The 17,060-nt window shown below is 38.9% G+C and overlaps 5 non-coding genes and 1 pseudogene across 5 annotated transcripts; 1 reads left to right on the top strand and 5 right to left on the bottom strand.

Annotated features, from left to right (window-relative positions):
• Positions 1 to 9,948: 9,948 nt before the first annotated feature.
• Positions 9,949 to 10,021, bottom strand: TRNAK-CUU. Its single transcript has one exon. It is a non-coding gene; the product is annotated as a tRNA-Lys (tRNA).
• A 1,091-nt stretch (positions 10,022 to 11,112) lies between these two features.
• On the bottom strand, positions 11,113 to 11,184 carry TRNAP-AGG. The gene has a single exon. It is a non-coding gene; the product is annotated as a tRNA-Pro (tRNA).
• Positions 11,185 to 12,563: 1,379 nt separating this feature from the next.
• Positions 12,564 to 12,637, bottom strand: TRNAI-AAU. Its single transcript has one exon. It is a non-coding gene; the product is annotated as a tRNA-Ile (tRNA).
• A 446-nt stretch (positions 12,638 to 13,083) lies between these two features.
• Positions 13,084 to 13,155, bottom strand: TRNAA-CGC. The gene has a single exon. It is a non-coding gene; the product is annotated as a tRNA-Ala (tRNA).
• A 916-nt stretch (positions 13,156 to 14,071) lies between these two features.
• Positions 14,072 to 14,144, top strand: TRNAK-UUU. Its single transcript has one exon. It is a non-coding gene; the product is annotated as a tRNA-Lys (tRNA).
• A 1,641-nt stretch (positions 14,145 to 15,785) lies between these two features.
• LOC102867430 lies at positions 15,786 to 16,665 on the bottom strand (annotated as a pseudogene).
• Between the last annotated feature and the right edge of the window lie 395 nt (positions 16,666 to 17,060).

A 17,060-nucleotide genomic window follows, 5' to 3' on the forward strand; every position in this document is an offset into this window, starting at 1 on the left:
GGGAGAGAAAAATGAAACATCGCGAGACTTTCCGTGCGCCGAGACAAATAGCTCTTGTCTCTGTGCTGATCAGAACAAGTTGCTCTTTAGAGGCAGAAATCTGTGAATTCACGTCTCGCGTACTTTGAGCATGTTGCCAGTAGGGGCCAGTCTTTGGAGAAGGACATCATGCTCGGGAGGGTGGAGGGACAGTGCAGGAGAGGAAGACCCTGGATGAGATGGATTGATACAGTGACGGGGTAATGGGGTTGGTGTGGCAGTGTCAGACCCGCTCTGCACAGGGCCGCTTCAGAGTTGTTGCCCAGAGTAAAGGGGTCGCTGTGAGTGGCAGGCGATTGGACGGCACATAACAACAACCTGCGACACCTCCCACCCCCTTCATCTTAGATTTTTCTTGTTCCTTACTTGACATACGTTCTTTCTCCGTGCGTATGGGAGCGGAGTTATTTTTACTAAAAGACTAGAAGGAAATGGTGTGTGAGAAGCAGCTCTGAGGGCGTCCTGCGGGCACTTTGGGTTGAAGAGGCGGCGGTTAAAGAGTTAGTGCGAGGTCGCACGTTCCGTGAACACACGCAAAGCTACAAGACAGGTCACATGATAATATAGGGTGGAATGTCCAGAACGCACTTTGGAGCCCTTTAGGCTGCTTTTATATTATTGTTTGAAAGTTTACAGCAATAATGGTTTTTCATTCAATCATTTACACATATTTTCTAATATTATAATTGATTAGCATAAATAATTATACTGTCTGACCATCCCTTCGTATATATTACCTTTGCTGTCCCCAACTTTATCTTTTTGTTAAATTTTCTTCCCCTCTCCTTCCAAATCCAAAACTGTGTGTCATCCTTCCCTTAGCTTTTTATAATAGTGGTCCTTTAGGCTATATTTAAGTTCCGTTTCTCCCACTAGAGTTGTAGGACTTCTCAGCCTTTCTTCTACAGAACAAGAAATGGGGTTAATTTTAATTACCAAGTAAAATTTATAAAGCACAGTGCCTCATGTATGCAGCTCACTTAACATCTTCACAGTCTCAGCACATAGGGTGTCTTGAACATGTTAAAAGCTTTCATTTGATCTCATCCTTGGATAGTTTAGAGTCTTAAGAATTCAAGAACACAGCCTTACAAAAAAGAATACAGCCTATAAAGATTATATTTATATATATATATATATATATCCTTAAGAGTTTATGTTTATCCCAAAACAAGTACATAAGAGATTTGAGTTTGTCTAAACTTTAAGCAAAATATAGGATGGAGTTGTTTAGAAATGGCTTTTGAAGGAAGTGATTAAAATAACTTATGTTAAAAACAAGTAGAATCATTTGGATGGATTCTTGAAAGAAAGATTTAAAAATATTGTAAACATTAAATATTTCTTTTTTCAATGTTGACCTCAGCAGTTACAACTGAACGAAGACTTCAGCTTTTTATTACTAATATTTTTATACATTTATACATACACATTGTGTTTCATGTATGTTCCTGTGTTTTATACAGTTTTTCTTTTACATTATATTTTGTTCATGTATGTGGTGGGTTTTGAGATTTAAAGTTACAGACAGGAAGCAATATGTGCATAGTGAAACTCAATAAGACTGTATAAATTGAACAGTGACTATACCAGGCACCGGGCCTTAGCCTGGGAACACAAATAATTCCGTTTCTGTCCCCAAAGACTCTATTTAAAAGCTGAAAGAATAAGCTGAGTAATAGAGTGAAAGGAAGTGATGGACACTGTTGAAGATCTGCTGTAATACTTCGGAATTAAATTTATAAGATGCTCGTACTGAGAGGAAGGCATAAAAATACCAATTCTTAAACCATCATCGAAAGGTATATAATTTTATTGTATATTTTTATTGAAGCCTTGGAAATTTTGCTAATATTAGCTATAAAATAGTGGTTACTTAGTTCAAGGCAATAGGTACATTTAAGTAGTATTTGTTCCAAATATCCTTTGAGCCCAAGGTTAATTCAACCTGTATGACAGGCTTATCATCACTTCCCAAAGAGATCACTTTCCAACATGGTACTTAATGGAGGCCAGTGGGACTATCATTGCGCCTTCTGGAAAGGAGTGTTTTGTTCTCTTCAACCTCATCTTTATTCTAGAAACATTGTGGGCAATTATTTGTAGGGCACTAGGGTATTTGCCTGGAAGCAGGAGCGGCATCCACTTCCGAAATGGCTTGCCTCCGGAAACTCTATGTAGGAATGGTGCTCAGGCTGTTCATTCATAGGGTCGCTATGAGTCATCTACGACTCGATGGCAAAAACAACATGTTGATCATGAGCCAAAGTAAACTAAAATCACTTAATTGACCTCATTGAAGTACTCAGAGCTTATAAAAAACATATTGCAAACAGCTATTCATGTAAAGAATATATAAATACTTTATAAAATGTAAAAGGATGCTTACTCACTCCTGACAGAAGAAAGATGAAGTTGTTCTTTCCTTCTATTCATCACATACCAGACTGACAAATACAGTTTCATAAGTTACTGTATTGAAGTTACTGAAGCACTTGCTGCAGAATGTCAAGGACTGTAGTCTTCATATGGATTGAAGCTCAACATCAAGAAGACAAGCATTCTCACCACTGGGCCAATTGGCAGAACCATGAAAGATGGAGAAGAAATTGAGATTGTTAACACTTTCCGCTTGCTCAGCTCTACGAGCAATACTCTTGGCACCGGCAGTCAGGAAATCAAAAGACAAATTGCACTGGGAAAATCTGCTGTTGGGAACCTCTCCAGAGTACTGGGAAGCAACATCAGTCTAGAGTCTAAGGTGCACCTAATCCAGGCCATGATCTTCACAATTACTATGCATCAGAGAGTTGAACAATGACTAAAGATGACAGAAGAAGAATTGATGTCTTTGAATTGTGGTGCTGGAGAATATTGAACATATCATGGACCACTAAGAAAACAAATAGGTTTGTCTTGTAAAGGATGAAACCAAGTCTTTCCTTGGAGACTTGGATTTTGAAGCTCTATCTCACGTACTTTGGGCACATGGCCAGGAGGGACCAGTCCTTGGAGCACATCATGTTTGGAAGAGTGGAGGAACAGTGCAGGAGAGAAGGCCTTTGGATGAGATGATTTGATACAGTAACTGGGGGAATGGGAGTAGGTGTGCCTAGTCAGACTGGCTCAGGGCAGGGCAAGCTTCAGAGCTGTTGTATATATAGTCTTTATGAGTTACAGGTGACTCGGCAGCACATAACAACAACAACAACTCTGTGTTGATGAAATTGTGAAGAAACAGATATTCTTAGGCATCATTTAAGGAAAAATAAATTGATCCTATGGAACATAGTTTGGCAATATCTATCAAAATTACAAAAGTACATTTGTTTTGACTCAGCCCTTCTAGCATTTTTATCTAAGTCGTCTGCATGCTCTCACCACGGGACCAATAGGCAACAGTGTGATAGCTGGAGAAAGGATTGAAATTGTCAGTGAGTTTATATTACCTGGATTCACAGTCAACACGCTTGGTATCAGCAGTCAGGAGATCAGTAGACACATTGCTTGGGAGTGTCTGCTGTCAGGGACTTCTAAATTACTGAGCTGCAGTGATGCCTGACTGAAGACTAAGGTGTGCCTGATTCAGTGATGGTATTTTCAGTCAATTGTTATGCATCTTGGAGCTGGACAATAAATAAGGATGATAGAAGAAGAGTATGGAATATTCCACAAACATTATCTTGGAGAAACTGCAGCCAGAATACACTTTGGAGGCAAAGATGGTGAAATTTCATCTCTCATACTTTGGGCATGTTGTTAGGAGAAGCTATTCCTTGGAAAGGTGGAGCATTGGTGAAAGAGAAGAAGATGCTCAATTAGATTAATTGAAAGTGACTGCAGCAATGGGCTCAAGTATGTCAGAGATGATGAGGATGGCACAGGATAAGGTAATGACGATGGCACAGGGCTCATATCTGTTATTCATAGGGTTACAATGAGTCATGCTAGTTTCAACAACACCTAAAAACAGTCTGCATGTGCACAGAGTATTCTTACATGATATCATTAATTGCTGTAGTGTTTTAATGACATAAAATACCATAATGAGCACTTGTACAAAGTTGATTTTTTAAATTGTATCATATCCATATAATGAAAAATTAGTCCTGAAAAAGGAGGCAGAGGCTCTTTATGCATGATATGAAACAGTTATTGACAATTATATATACTGTACAGAACTTGTGTTATCTTTTTATAAAAAGACTACTATTTTATATATAAAGTTCTCAAAGGATATATACAAAATTAGTAATAGATTTCAGTTGTTTGGAGGTGGTTTTGTTTCTGTATTTTGAAGAGGTGGAAATCAAACTGACGATTGATTGATAGATACATGCCTTTTTTATTTAAACATTGTATATATCATAGAGAAATAAATGGGATTTTAAAAATAAGGAGCATGTCACTTTTTAAAAACTTTATTGTGATGTTGATTGAAAACTTATAGTACAAATTGATTTTTCATTCAAGAATTTATACACTTTGTTTCATAACATTGATTACAATCCCCACAATATGCAGTAGAACTCTTACCACTTCCTCCTGTCCCTGCCCCTATGTTTACCATTTAGTCCTTCTTTCCTATCTCAGGCCAAGGTTGCCTTTTTGATCTCTGCATGGTTGATTATTCCAAATAGTGATAGCTCCCCATTAATCTCCCACAGGCTTGTCCATTTCTTGGCTAAAAGTTTAGTCAGTTTTGGGTAATGGAATGAGAATATCTGTTGGGCATTTTACAACTTCCCAAGCCTCAGCACCAGACTGGACTCTACTACCCCATTTTTTCTGTTCCACATTCATTTTTATAATACATATTTTAAAACCCAAACAAACCATACATACTTTTTATTGTTAAGTCAAAAAGGAATCAAAATTACAGAGTGAGACTTAATTACTAGGAGCATCAAAGGAAGTAAAAATGAAGTGCTAGGTGTGGGGGCAATATGAATTAATGAATATGGAAAGGACAAGAATAGAAATAACAGTGAGCAGGTGCTGAAGATACTAAGGAGAAATAACAACAAAAAGATACTAGGGAGAGGAATCTAGTGAAAATATGAAACACAATTTAATGATGGTAATTACCAGGAGGCCAGCTTCACAATGATAAGCTATTAAAGGAAAGTGGTACTCTCACATTCCATTGCTCAATGAAATTACAATGTTGAAACTAAACTACCCAGAGCTACCTCCTGGCCAAAGTTATTCTGCTTCTCTTAATAAAATATCTCACAATTATTCTATTATGTGCCAGGAGCAACAGAGAAAGAAATTCAGCCATAGGACGAGAAATGCAGTGTGTATTTGATTGTTTCCATGAACAACTGCCTCTTTTGCCATGAGAGCAGACATAGCCTGATGGTGCCCACCTACCATTACTGAATATTTTGATTAAAAATGTATGTAGAAGAAAGCACAGTGCTGTAATGTTATACTGCTAATGAAAAATTATATAGCGAAATCCTGATACAGAAAAAAAATATTTATTCATATTTCATATTCTCATGAAATCCAGCATTTTAGCATCCATGGAGGCTAGATGAACCCCCTAAACCACTGCTCTGAAAAATTTTCAAACCATAAATCCAAAGTTCCCCCTATTGTTTTGTACTATGGAGTCAAAACCAACCTACAGCTGACCCTCCAGCAAGTTTTCAGAGGCAGTAAATCACACTGGATCCCACATACCTTTGGGTTGGCAGCACAATTCCTCACCACTATGCCAAATCTTCTTAAAACTAAATGATATTTTATTTAGTCAAGAATGTCTACCTTAAGCACTATCTTTTTAAGTAATTTGTCTAGGGTCAAATTGACAACAGTAAATCAAAATATTATATAGGAGCAGTGAGTTTATGTTAACGGAGGAGGAACATCTCAGAAAAAGTGGATGAAAATGGCAGCACAACTCAATGTAATCAACACCAATTAATTGTACATGTAGAGACTTAAAATGGTGCGTGTGCTGTGTATAGTTTCAACAAAGTAAGTTCTAAAATATATAACGTGCCTACCACTACCACAATCTATTTCTTGGCACACAGTTTAGGATTTATTAGTTCATGGAATCATTAAATAATTAAAGGCCATCCTTGTCTTAGTAGAACTTTCTGATCTGAAGTTTATTGCTGTCTGGCAATAAAAGCCATTGACACCATGTAACATTTCCGTTTTTTAAATGTGACTAGTGAGACTAAGGAACTGAATTTTAATGATTATCATAAGAGTGCGGAATGAGGGTTGCAGAGTGGAGTATACTGGGGTGAGGGTGGGAGGGTGGAGGGGGATTGTATACCAATGAAGGAGTTTTTCTTTTAAAGAAGGGTGAACTCGGAGTGGGGGTGGGGTGGGTGGGGAGAAAAGTGCAACAATGAATGAATGGAAATCCACAATCTCTGTAAATGTTCATTAAATTTAATAATTAAAAAACCCCACCCCATCAAATATTATGGAGAGATCAGAAAAAAATAAAAAAATTAAAAAATCAATTTTAATAGCCACATGTGGCTTATAAGCAACATATTGTATAGTGCAGAGGTAAAATATTATTAGGTTGGTGTCATTATTCTCTACAATCTTCACAACCTTATAAATGGCTGATAAAAACCAAACAGTTACAGCAGGCAATAGAATGAAGAGCTGAAATTTGTACTGGTCTAGTAACTAACAATCAGAATATTGTAAACATAAAATCAAAACTGAGTTTGAGTTTGTTTCCCTGATTTTTCACATCTGGAGATATTTTCATAAAGATCCTAGTCTCTGATATCTGAAATGTATATCCCTTTACTTAGATTAATTATAAATTGATTGTTGTCAACTTTTAAAAAATAAATTCTACTTTTCCCACCATCAGGATATCTAAATGTGTCTCATGGGTGCTGTGCTCTGACATACTCCTTGAATGTTGTTTTTGGTGTTATGTGTCCTCGAGTTACCTGCTACTCATAGTGACTCTATGTACAATAGCTCTGAACCCTGCTCTGTCCTGAGCCAACACACCTACCTACCGCCATTTCTCCAATTACTGTGTCAATCCACCTCCTCCATGGTCTTTCTCTCCTGTGTGGTACCTCTACCCTTCCAAGCATAATGTCCTTCTCCAAGGCCTGGCCCCTCCTGGCAAGATGCCCATAGTATGTGAAATAGAGCTTCATAATAATAAAAAAATTCCCTATTAAGAATTTTTTAATAGTTATTAACAGATTGAACATTTTGAAAATGCTTTTGTGAGGAAAATTGTTCAGATAAATCTGAAAACACTTGGATAATGGGTCTAGGTCCTTGTGGACCATGATCAGTGCACAATTATTTCTGCAAACTAAGGGATTAATAAACTCTCACTATGTTATTATTACATAATATGATAAAGTTCTGAATAACCCTTGTCAGGAAATGGTTCATACATGTTGCAGGAGGACAGAAAAATGAAATCTGAATCATATTGCATGTGTTAACTGCAAAACAGAGCTTGCTAAACTCCATAAAATTGAATTTCAGCAATAGCAGGTTGAATAATGCTTTAAATTCCAACCCAGGAGACTTTACCCAATTTGCTGAAGGACTGAGGGAACTTTGCCAAACTGACTTAAACCATGAAGCTGAAGGTCAAAAGGCCTATGAACACATTGGAGAAGTTTTCTGGATTGAGGAATTATACACTTGAAAAGCTGTCTGGATTGAGGTATCTTGCTCCCAACCTGAATTGTAACCTGTTAACTTCCTTAATAAATCTTGTAACCATAAATATGTTTCTTTGAGATCTGTATGGCCATTGCAATGGGGTTTAGACCTAGTAGAGCCGTAAACTTTGTGTTGAAATTAGTACAGGTAGGTGCCCATATCTGCCTTTATTAGGAATTATTTTTTTGTACTGTGGATGTTCTTAATAGGAATAGTTCCCCTTGTGGAGTTAGTAGAAGTCAAATAATGGCCATCCTCATGCTACCTATATTCGTTTTACAGCTGAATGTGTGCTTGCTCTGCTTATGATTACGTGTGTTTTAATTATAAACAGGGAGCATATGAAAGTTTCAAAGGAATGATGAAGGAAAGCATACGTGATGAAATTTTTACAAAGGAACAGGAAATCTTTCAGAAGTCTATTGGTCAATTTGACAAAGGATCTGGTTTTCAAGTCATTTCAATAATAGTAAAATCCACTTCCAGGTGAGATAATTTTGCTGAAGCACAGAGCTGAATTAACCTACTCTACAACCAGAATAGATTTGTAGAGGGGGGAAAAGTACTACATTTTAAAAATAAAGTAAGTTTTAAAAGAACTCAAGTGACTAGGAAGGGCAGATTTCTTTCTAGAAGTTGTAAAATTCAGAGGAGATTGAAGTAGAAAGTCGTATGTGAATCTTTGAATTGTTATATTTTGCTGTTGTTGTTGTTATTTGCCGTCGAGTAGCCTGCGACTCTTAGCAACCCTAGGTACAGCAGCCCTAAACCCTGCTCAATCCCTTACCAATCTTACTGTCTCCGACACACCTATCCCCATTACCCCAGTGACTGAATCAATCTATCTCATCGAGGGTCTTTCTCTCCTGCTCTGTCCCTCTGCGCATAACGTCCCTCTCCAAGGACTGATCCCGCCTTGCAACACGCCCAAATTATGTCAAATGTTCAGAATCCTTGCTTCCAAGGAGCAGTCTGGAGTCACCCTCTCCAGAATGAACTTATTTGTTCTCATAGCAGCCCATGGTATAGAATGTTCTTCTGCAGCACCACAGCTCAAAGGCATCAACTCCCTTTCTATCATCCCTAGTCATTGCCCAGCTCTCTGATACATAGCAGGTAATGGCAAAGACCATGACCTATATCAGGCGCACCTCAGTCTCCAGACTGACATCATTGTTCTCTGACAGCAGACTTTCCCAGTGCAATTTGTCTTTTAATTTCCTGGCTGCTGGTATCAAGAGTGCTGACTGTAGAGCCAAGCAAACGGAAGCTGTCAACAATCTCAATCTCTTCACCATCTATCATGATGCTGCCAATTGGCCAAGTGGTGAGAATCTTTGTCTTCTTGATGTTGAGCTTCAGTCCGTATTGACTGAGTATTGCAGTCCTTGACTGCAGCGAGCGTTTCAGGCCCTCCTCAGTTTCAGGGTTGTGTCATCTGCATAACGCAGAAGTGATTGTTTTTCTGTGGAAACTGAAAACCTAGCATGACAGTGCTAATAGAAAACTGATCTCCCATTTTTCCATACTGACACCTACTTGAGACAAAAAGTGGAGTCAACTCTTCTCGGAACGCCATGGATACTACTCTCTCTGAGCCTTTGTTCATCAAACTATTCCCTTAGCTTGGATTGCTTCTTCATTTTCAAACTTTGCCCTCTCTAACATTTATTTCTCTTTGCCCTGCATCCATCCCTTTTAGTGGAATCACCTGAGGATCTTGTTAAGTAAACAGAACCCAGGCCTACCACAGATGTGGTTTACAAAACCTAGAGAAATTCAGGCAAATGAATATTTTAAAAGCACACGTGGGGGCGCTGAAGTCAGACTTACCAGGAGTGTAGGGACTGGTTGGAATAGACCACCCAGGAAAAGGGTAGGTAATTGCTGATTCACATCTGTCTTGCCTCTATTTCAGAGAGGGACCTTGCTTTGGAAATGGTTAGGTGGTAAACTCCAAAACAAAGCTTTTTGTCATTTAGTCCATTCTGATTTGTGGTGACCCTACATGACAGTAGAATTGCCCGGTATCTTTATCCCATGTTGTAATAGTTGAAAAAGTTGATTATCACTTTTCCTCCATAGAGAGGCTTGCTTGTTCAAACCACTAGTTTATCAGTTTGCAGCCAAGAATCTAACCAGTATTACCTTTAAATAGTAAACGTTCAGAAATGAAAACCGGAAAACTTTTTAAAGACTTTAAGATATTTTAAAAAAAACTACCGCCCAACGTGGGGCTCGAACCCACGACCCTGAGATTAAGAGTCTCATGCTCTACCGACTGAGCTAGCCGGGCAGTTATTTGGGGCTTTATTCCCCAATGGCTAGAAGTGTACGTAAGGGGATTTTTGTTTTGCTTTTGTAATTTAGGACAAAGTATGTTGCTAGGATTCTGGATTTAATCCAAGGTATATTTTTGTTTTATAGTGAAAATGACACGAGACCCAAAGAAAGTCAACTTGAAACTATAAGCACGCACTCCATCCCCTTTTGTCCACTTATTTCTCCCTCCCTTCTACTTTAATCCATACAACTCAAGCGTTTCTAGGCTCCACAAGTTGAAGTTTCTGGATACTGCCGGAATTATCCGCAACTCTGGCACTCGCAGAACTTTAAACTCACTTGTCAACGACATTCCAAGATCAGACCTCATCCTTGGTTCTCTTTTCCGCCTGTGCAGGCGTTTCTACCCTGTCCTCATTACTAACCACAAAAACAAAATTCGAAAAAAATGAAAACTCCGCCGTTTCCTCCCTCCATTTTATGTCTCGTATTTTTGTTCCCTTGGCCTTCTCCGCAACAGATTTATACAAGCAAAAAAGACTAGGGAGGTACTTGGATTATATTTTAATATGTAGAATCTGTCAACCAATAAAATAAGTATCCAGTGATTTTTCCATATTTTGTTTGGCGCTGACTATAAAAGTTCCTTGAACACTCTAGACGAATATTTCCTTAGCAAGTACACTGAAAATACACTGCAAGAAGACTGGGAAAATGTGCCCTTTTTTCCGGAAGGGAGCAGAAAATTCTAATCTCCTGCTATACAAGGAAAGCTGCAGAGGAAAGGTGAAAAACTAATTTGAAGGTTTTCCAAGATCTTCGACCCCATAGTTGAGAGCTTTCCAATGAAATCGATTTAGCTAACGTGGAGAATTAATTGACTAGAGATGTGAAAGAACAATGTTCTACACATTGCATAATCACAATCGAGTTGGAATTTCTTTCAGAATAGGTAATGTTTGCCTTTGAAGGTATGTTAGGGCTGAATGAAAACAAAGAAGAGCCAAAATTTACAAACAAAACTACTGGGTCTTGGGGGGTAGCTTATCATTAGAAAAGTTATCAAAACTGCTTTTCAATGTGTTCATGTTAGAAATGAAAAACGGGCTCGTCCGGGATTTGAACCCGGGACCTCTCGCACCCTAAGCGAGAATCATACCCCTAGACCAACGAGCCAGCCGGTATCATTCGCTCCATTTAGCGGTATATTAGGAGACATTTTCGTTTTAGTAGTTTCATTTTGTTATGGAACTCAGAAATTACTGGGATTCTTCACAACGCAATGTCTATTAAGAACTGGGTAAATTAACTTGGGAGGGACTGGAGAGCATTATGAGAAGTGAACTCAATCCCACAAGGACAAATATCGTATAAAACCATTATTGTAGTATGAGAATGAGGATCCAAGGTGGCGAGGGAAAGCAGAAGGATAAGGATGTGCAGGAGTAGGGGGAACTAATCATGGATCTATACAATTTGATGGGTGTGTGGGGATGAGGGAAATCGGAAGAATCTGGTGTGAAAAGCAATGTATTATAATTTTGTAAATAAACTAATATTATTTTAAAAAAAAAGAACTGGATGAAGTCTTTTTTGTAAAGAGTATTTGACATATCCATTGTGTGAGAAATAAAACTGTGGGTGCAATTCCTGCTAAATCAAAGTCCAGTCCCTGGGCCGAGTGAGATCCGAGGGACCTTTCTTCCCTCTCCCATCAAAATCACTGATTCTAGGGTACTCAATAACAACAACGAACAACAAAATCTCCAACTCTCCACTTACAGATTTAACCATGATGATGACCAGGAAGCAGTTTGCACCTTCTCGGAATTTGTGTAGAGCTCGAGGATAATTACTTAACAGGTAAAACGTGTCTTTATTCTGTTTCCTACCGTTGAAAGTAACTGAATAAGTACATAGGACTGTGAGGTCATGACTTGTAAAAGGTAATTAAATAACCTGTACGAGGTCTTTATTTTGTACAATTAAGGTAGTGAATGTGGTTTTGTTTGGAAAAGAAGTTGATTCAAAGAAAACATGACGAATGAGACCAGTGAAGAATCTAGCCAACCTGAATAAACAGATTGGTGACAAAGGGATTCTTTGAAAGGGATTCTGGAAAAGAAGTTAATCGATTTTCGTCCGAGAAAACCGAACACCTAGAAAAACATATCTATCTCTGAGGATGAAAACCCTCAAATGCTGAAACCTCATCCAGAAATGAATGGAGATAATGAACACGGCTGTCTCTTGCATGTGAGGAAATGAAGACTTACCTCAGTTTTCAGACTATTTCCGGAGTAGTCTGAATACTGAAACGAAGGTTTATCCTGCTGCTTTTCAGCTTGTCTAACATAAACACTTTTACTCTTACTTGCGAAAAAGAGGCTACTATAGGTTTATACAGGCTGGTTTGGTTTCGAGGCAAAATGTTATTTATGAAAGGATTCTGCCACAGTTTTTGTTTTTTTTGGTTTTTGGTGTGTTTTTTTTTAAAGAAAGGAATGTAAGAAAAGTTGGCCCGTAAGGGGAAGAAAGGAACGTAAAAAAAAAGCTGGCCCGTACGGGGATCGAACCCGCGACCTTGGCGTTATTAGCACCACGCTCTAACCAACTGAGCTAACCGGCCAGTCGTTAGGACTACTCTTTCAAATCCCTAACAACATTAAAGATTTTGTTTTATTTCATTGTTTTCTTCAATATTTACCCCTTCCCCTTCTATAATACAGTGACATAAATATGACAATATTCTCTCCTTTCCTCAAGATTATTTCTGATCCACAAGCCAGCGATATCATAAATTCAGTAATAAGTGCAAGGTCGTATTCCGGGTGTTCTTTGGGTAACTCCGCATTGGATTTGTTTTCTTACTTTGCCACCAAAAATCTTTTCCAAAGATTTAGAATTTCTTTATCAGTTCGGATAAATATATTCCAAAATATATTAAAGTAAGCCTATTTCTCTGTTTATATATGCAGCAATGACTGAAAGAACACTGCAATATGTTATAAAAATGAAATTTGATATTTTTTTAAAATCTTGTTTGATGGCGTAAAAAGAAAAAGGACTCTGATATGGAGATGCCGGGGATCGAACCCGGGGCCTCATACATGCGAAGCATGCGCTCTACCACTGAGCTACATCCCCTGTTATGAAGTGATCTTCTTTGCAATGGTCCCCAGTTCTTTGAATCCAATTCTGGGGTCTCCTAAAATTCTTTTTCTTTTTTAAAAAATAATGAAATTAAAAGTTCTTTTATTTATTCAATAAAATTAAGTGTTTAAGCAACAAAATTACATCTCAACCGGTAGAAAACTTCGATCCATCGGACCCTGGCCAAGTATGAAACCTAGAGACTCAAGATAGAATTGAAAATGTGACAAGATTTGAGATTGAGGCTTTCCCTTAAATGCTTCTTTCTTTTCCCTTTCCCTTTTCTCTAAAGGCAGCTGAGACCTGGCAGAGGATCAGATTACTTCCTCTGTCCGGTCCCTCCACTCACATTCAGGGATCCAAAGTGATGTCCTAAAAAGATGATCAGTGTCAAATTTGCTTCCTTTGGAGAATTCTATTCGGCCTTAAATATAGAATATGGAAGTATTTCTTTAGCAAAGCTAGAAACTGAATAGCACCATTCTGGTCGTTCTTTGTTGCTGTTGTTGAGAATTTACGCAGTAAAAACAGATAGCAATTTATCTGTTTCTACATGTGCAATTCAGTCACATTAACGATATTCTTTGAATTGTGCAACTGTTTTCTGTTCTTGATTGTATTGAATTCTATATTTCATTTATATGTATAACATATATTTAAAACTGCAAATATATGTAGTTTATATATGTATATACGTACTAAATATGTAGAAAGATATTTTGGAAAGTTGTTGAAATTAATGCAATATGGTTTAAAAAAATAGTATGATATTTTAATACTAACTAAGTTCGTAATAAACTTTTTTTAACGTCTAACTGCGTATGTAAATCACAGCTGAAACCTCTAAAAAGGCATTCAAATAGCCAAATAATTTAGTCAGGACAGCGAAAGCTACTGGTTTTCGGCGTGAGCCCGGATAGCTCAGTCGGTAGAGCATCAGACTTTTAATCTGAGGGTCCAGGGTTCAAGTCCCTGTTCGGGCGTTCACCTTTTCTTCCCCTCCCTGTTTTTATTTTAATATTTATTTCTTGTTTATACTTTAATATTTATTTCTTGTTTATACTTTCTCTATGAGTTGTAGTCAACTTAATGGCGCGTATCCACTTCCTCAATAACATGCCACGGGAAACTCGATGAACTTTGATAAATGTCGACAATTGAAGAAGGGCTTCAGGCCTTTTGTTCATAGGGTCGCTGAACTTTGATAAATGTCGACAATTGAAGAAGGGCTTCAGGCCTTTTGTTCATAGGGTCGCTGAGTGGTGCTCGACTTGACAGCAATCAACAATAACAAGTAGTAAGAAGATATAAAGTAAACTCAAATCAGAAGGTAACCTAAACAAGACGTTGAGCACAGTGTAGAGATCAAACGTGTGATAAGTCGGGGGAAGTAACTGTTTTTTTAAAAAATAATTTCATAAAAACAAACAAAAAACAAGGAGCAAATGTTTCACTAACAGTGGTCACAAATCATTAAAGGTTGAGCCAGTGCTTGAAAAGGAACAAAATCGCAGGCTTGCTCACTCTTTCCAACATTCCTTACTTCAATGAAAGTTGTTGCTTACTAAGCCTCTATTCAGCTCTGGCCGTGTGCCTCTGTAAATTGTACATGCTATTTCTCATAGAATTCAGGACCTAGAGGCGGAATCACGCAAACGTTTGTGGTCATAGCCCAAAAAAAAAGTTTCGTTTACGTCTCAACACACACGTGGAAAGGGAAACAAATATTATGAAGCATGTTAATCACTCTTAGCACATTTACTATATTCAGATACTCCAAATTCTACCCTCCTCTTCTAAGTGGTGACTGATGACTATTAAATGGTTTTTGGGAACCCCTCCTTGGACCGTAGAGTGATCGTGAAAATGAAATACAACAACAGTAAAATGAAATACAACGTGATACAAGGCAGTGGGTACTGTGCTGAGGGCCCACTTGCTATATCCCCTTTCCACTAAACACAAATCCTTCTCTTCAAGTGACCTAAAACCTAAAGTCACCTAGGCATACCATTTGACTCTGGTGGGATCTTTAAAGAAAACCAAGGAAACGTTCGTTGAGACTTTTACTGGTGAATATCCAAAGCAGAAATTCTAGCTTAATAGGTCTAAACAGCAATAAAGAAATTGTATTTTCTCGCTTTCTATTAAAACTTGTGCATACAGTTTGTTACTGTTTACATACCTCTGCAAAACAAAAGAGAACCATCACTACCATCACAAATGCTATCTAAGAGTTGATTGCAATTCATGCCCAACCCCCTGTTACAGAGTTGAACTGAGCACCATAGGATTTTCTTGGCTATAATCTTAGTGGAAGAACCAAGTCTTTCTCCCACAGGAACGTGTATCTGTGTGTTTGTGCTTTCTCTTTTCTTTTCTTTTCTTTTCTTTCTTTCTTTCTTTCTTTCGATAAACTAATTTTATTTTCCATCATATTATATGTAAAAACAAAAAAATTAAAAATAATTTTAGAGAAAGAATAGTAAACTGAAGTCTAAAAGAAATAATGTATATTTGAATTTACACACACACACACACCCAAGGTAGATAGGTTATCAACGTCTGGCCTTGAGATTTTGTTCACCTGCCCTAAAATGAAAGTTTTCAATGTCTGCTCTGCTCTACTGGCTTTTAACAAAATTTTTGAGGTTTTCCAGGAAAGTAATTGACTCTTGATGCTCCAGGCTGTGCTGAACCCCACCGGCTCATCTGCAAGTGTTGTCCACCCTCGAAACACAAGGAAATCCATTAAGTTGTCATAGAAAGCCCCTACCAGGGAATCTGTGCTGAGTATGTACTTTCTGTCGTTCCAGTCAGGTGGACTGAAAACTCACTTCCTTAATGGAGAATTGTCACTCTCCTCCTCTTCTTCCTGTCCAACCTCCTTCTCTGGATAATGGCAGTCAAGCACAGGGGCCTTCTTGCCATCATTCTTTATAACTTCAACCACAAAATTAGGTGTTGAGGTCAGTTCGGGCTATTTCTTGTTCTTCATCCTTCTGCCCCTGTGAGGATTCCTCCTCTCCATCAAATGTTGGTGGGATACTATTGTTAATGTTGAAAATGACCATGATCTTTTCTCCTTAGCGTCTGTCCCTTTCACTTCTACCTCTCAACCTCCAAACTTCCTTTGGAGGGACTTGTTTTCTGGATCTTCTCTTCTTTTAATTTGATCACTCAGGAATTCAACAAAAGCTTTGTCTCGTTCGGTGTGCAACGCCCGGCAGCAGCCGGAACAGGCCCCGCAGGGCGGGGCTCCCTCGCTGAGCCCTCACAGACGTCGAGCAGCACGAAGGGCCGAGCGTCCAGCGGAGCGCGGGCTGTATGTTTCAGGGAGGGCGCAGCTGCGCGGAGCCCGGCCAACGCGGAGCCCCGGGCCAGCGCAGAGCCTACGGTGCGCGGCACGCAGCGAGCAGAGGGAGCATCAGGGGGAGTCAGCAGCGGCACACTCAGGTGCAGATGCGAAGTGTGTTTGTGTTTTCTAATGCTTTTAAAATTCATAATTTGGAGAAGAGTTCCTTAGACACTGACTGCAACTTCTGTTGGTGACAATTCGCTTCTGCTGAAACACTAAGAGAACTGAAGAACCCCTTCGAAAGTCCAAGCAAGATCTGAGGAGGAACTAAGGAGAAAATGACACAGCTTTAGTAATCCCATCTCCACTCAGGAAGTTGGTCGCCTTCCAGAGCTGGTCCTCTATTCAGTATAGTGCGGGGCCAGAGGGTGACATTGAGAGGTGCAGACCACCAGCGGCCTAGAAGCGATCAAAGTGCCTCCGAGACCAGAGAGAAAAGAGAAGGAGAGGAGAGAGAGAGAGGGGAGAAAGAGAGGAGGGGAGAGGCGAGGAGGGGGAGAGGCGAGGAGAGGCGAGGCGAGGCAGAGGAGTGGCGAGCAGA

This window comes from Elephantulus edwardii, unplaced genomic scaffold (assembly GCF_000299155.1).
Source record: "Elephantulus edwardii isolate Elephantulus edwardi_28Jun2011 unplaced genomic scaffold, EleEdw1.0 scaffold00391, whole genome shotgun sequence".
Taxonomy (NCBI): Eukaryota; Metazoa; Chordata; class Mammalia; order Macroscelidea; family Macroscelididae; genus Elephantulus; species Elephantulus edwardii.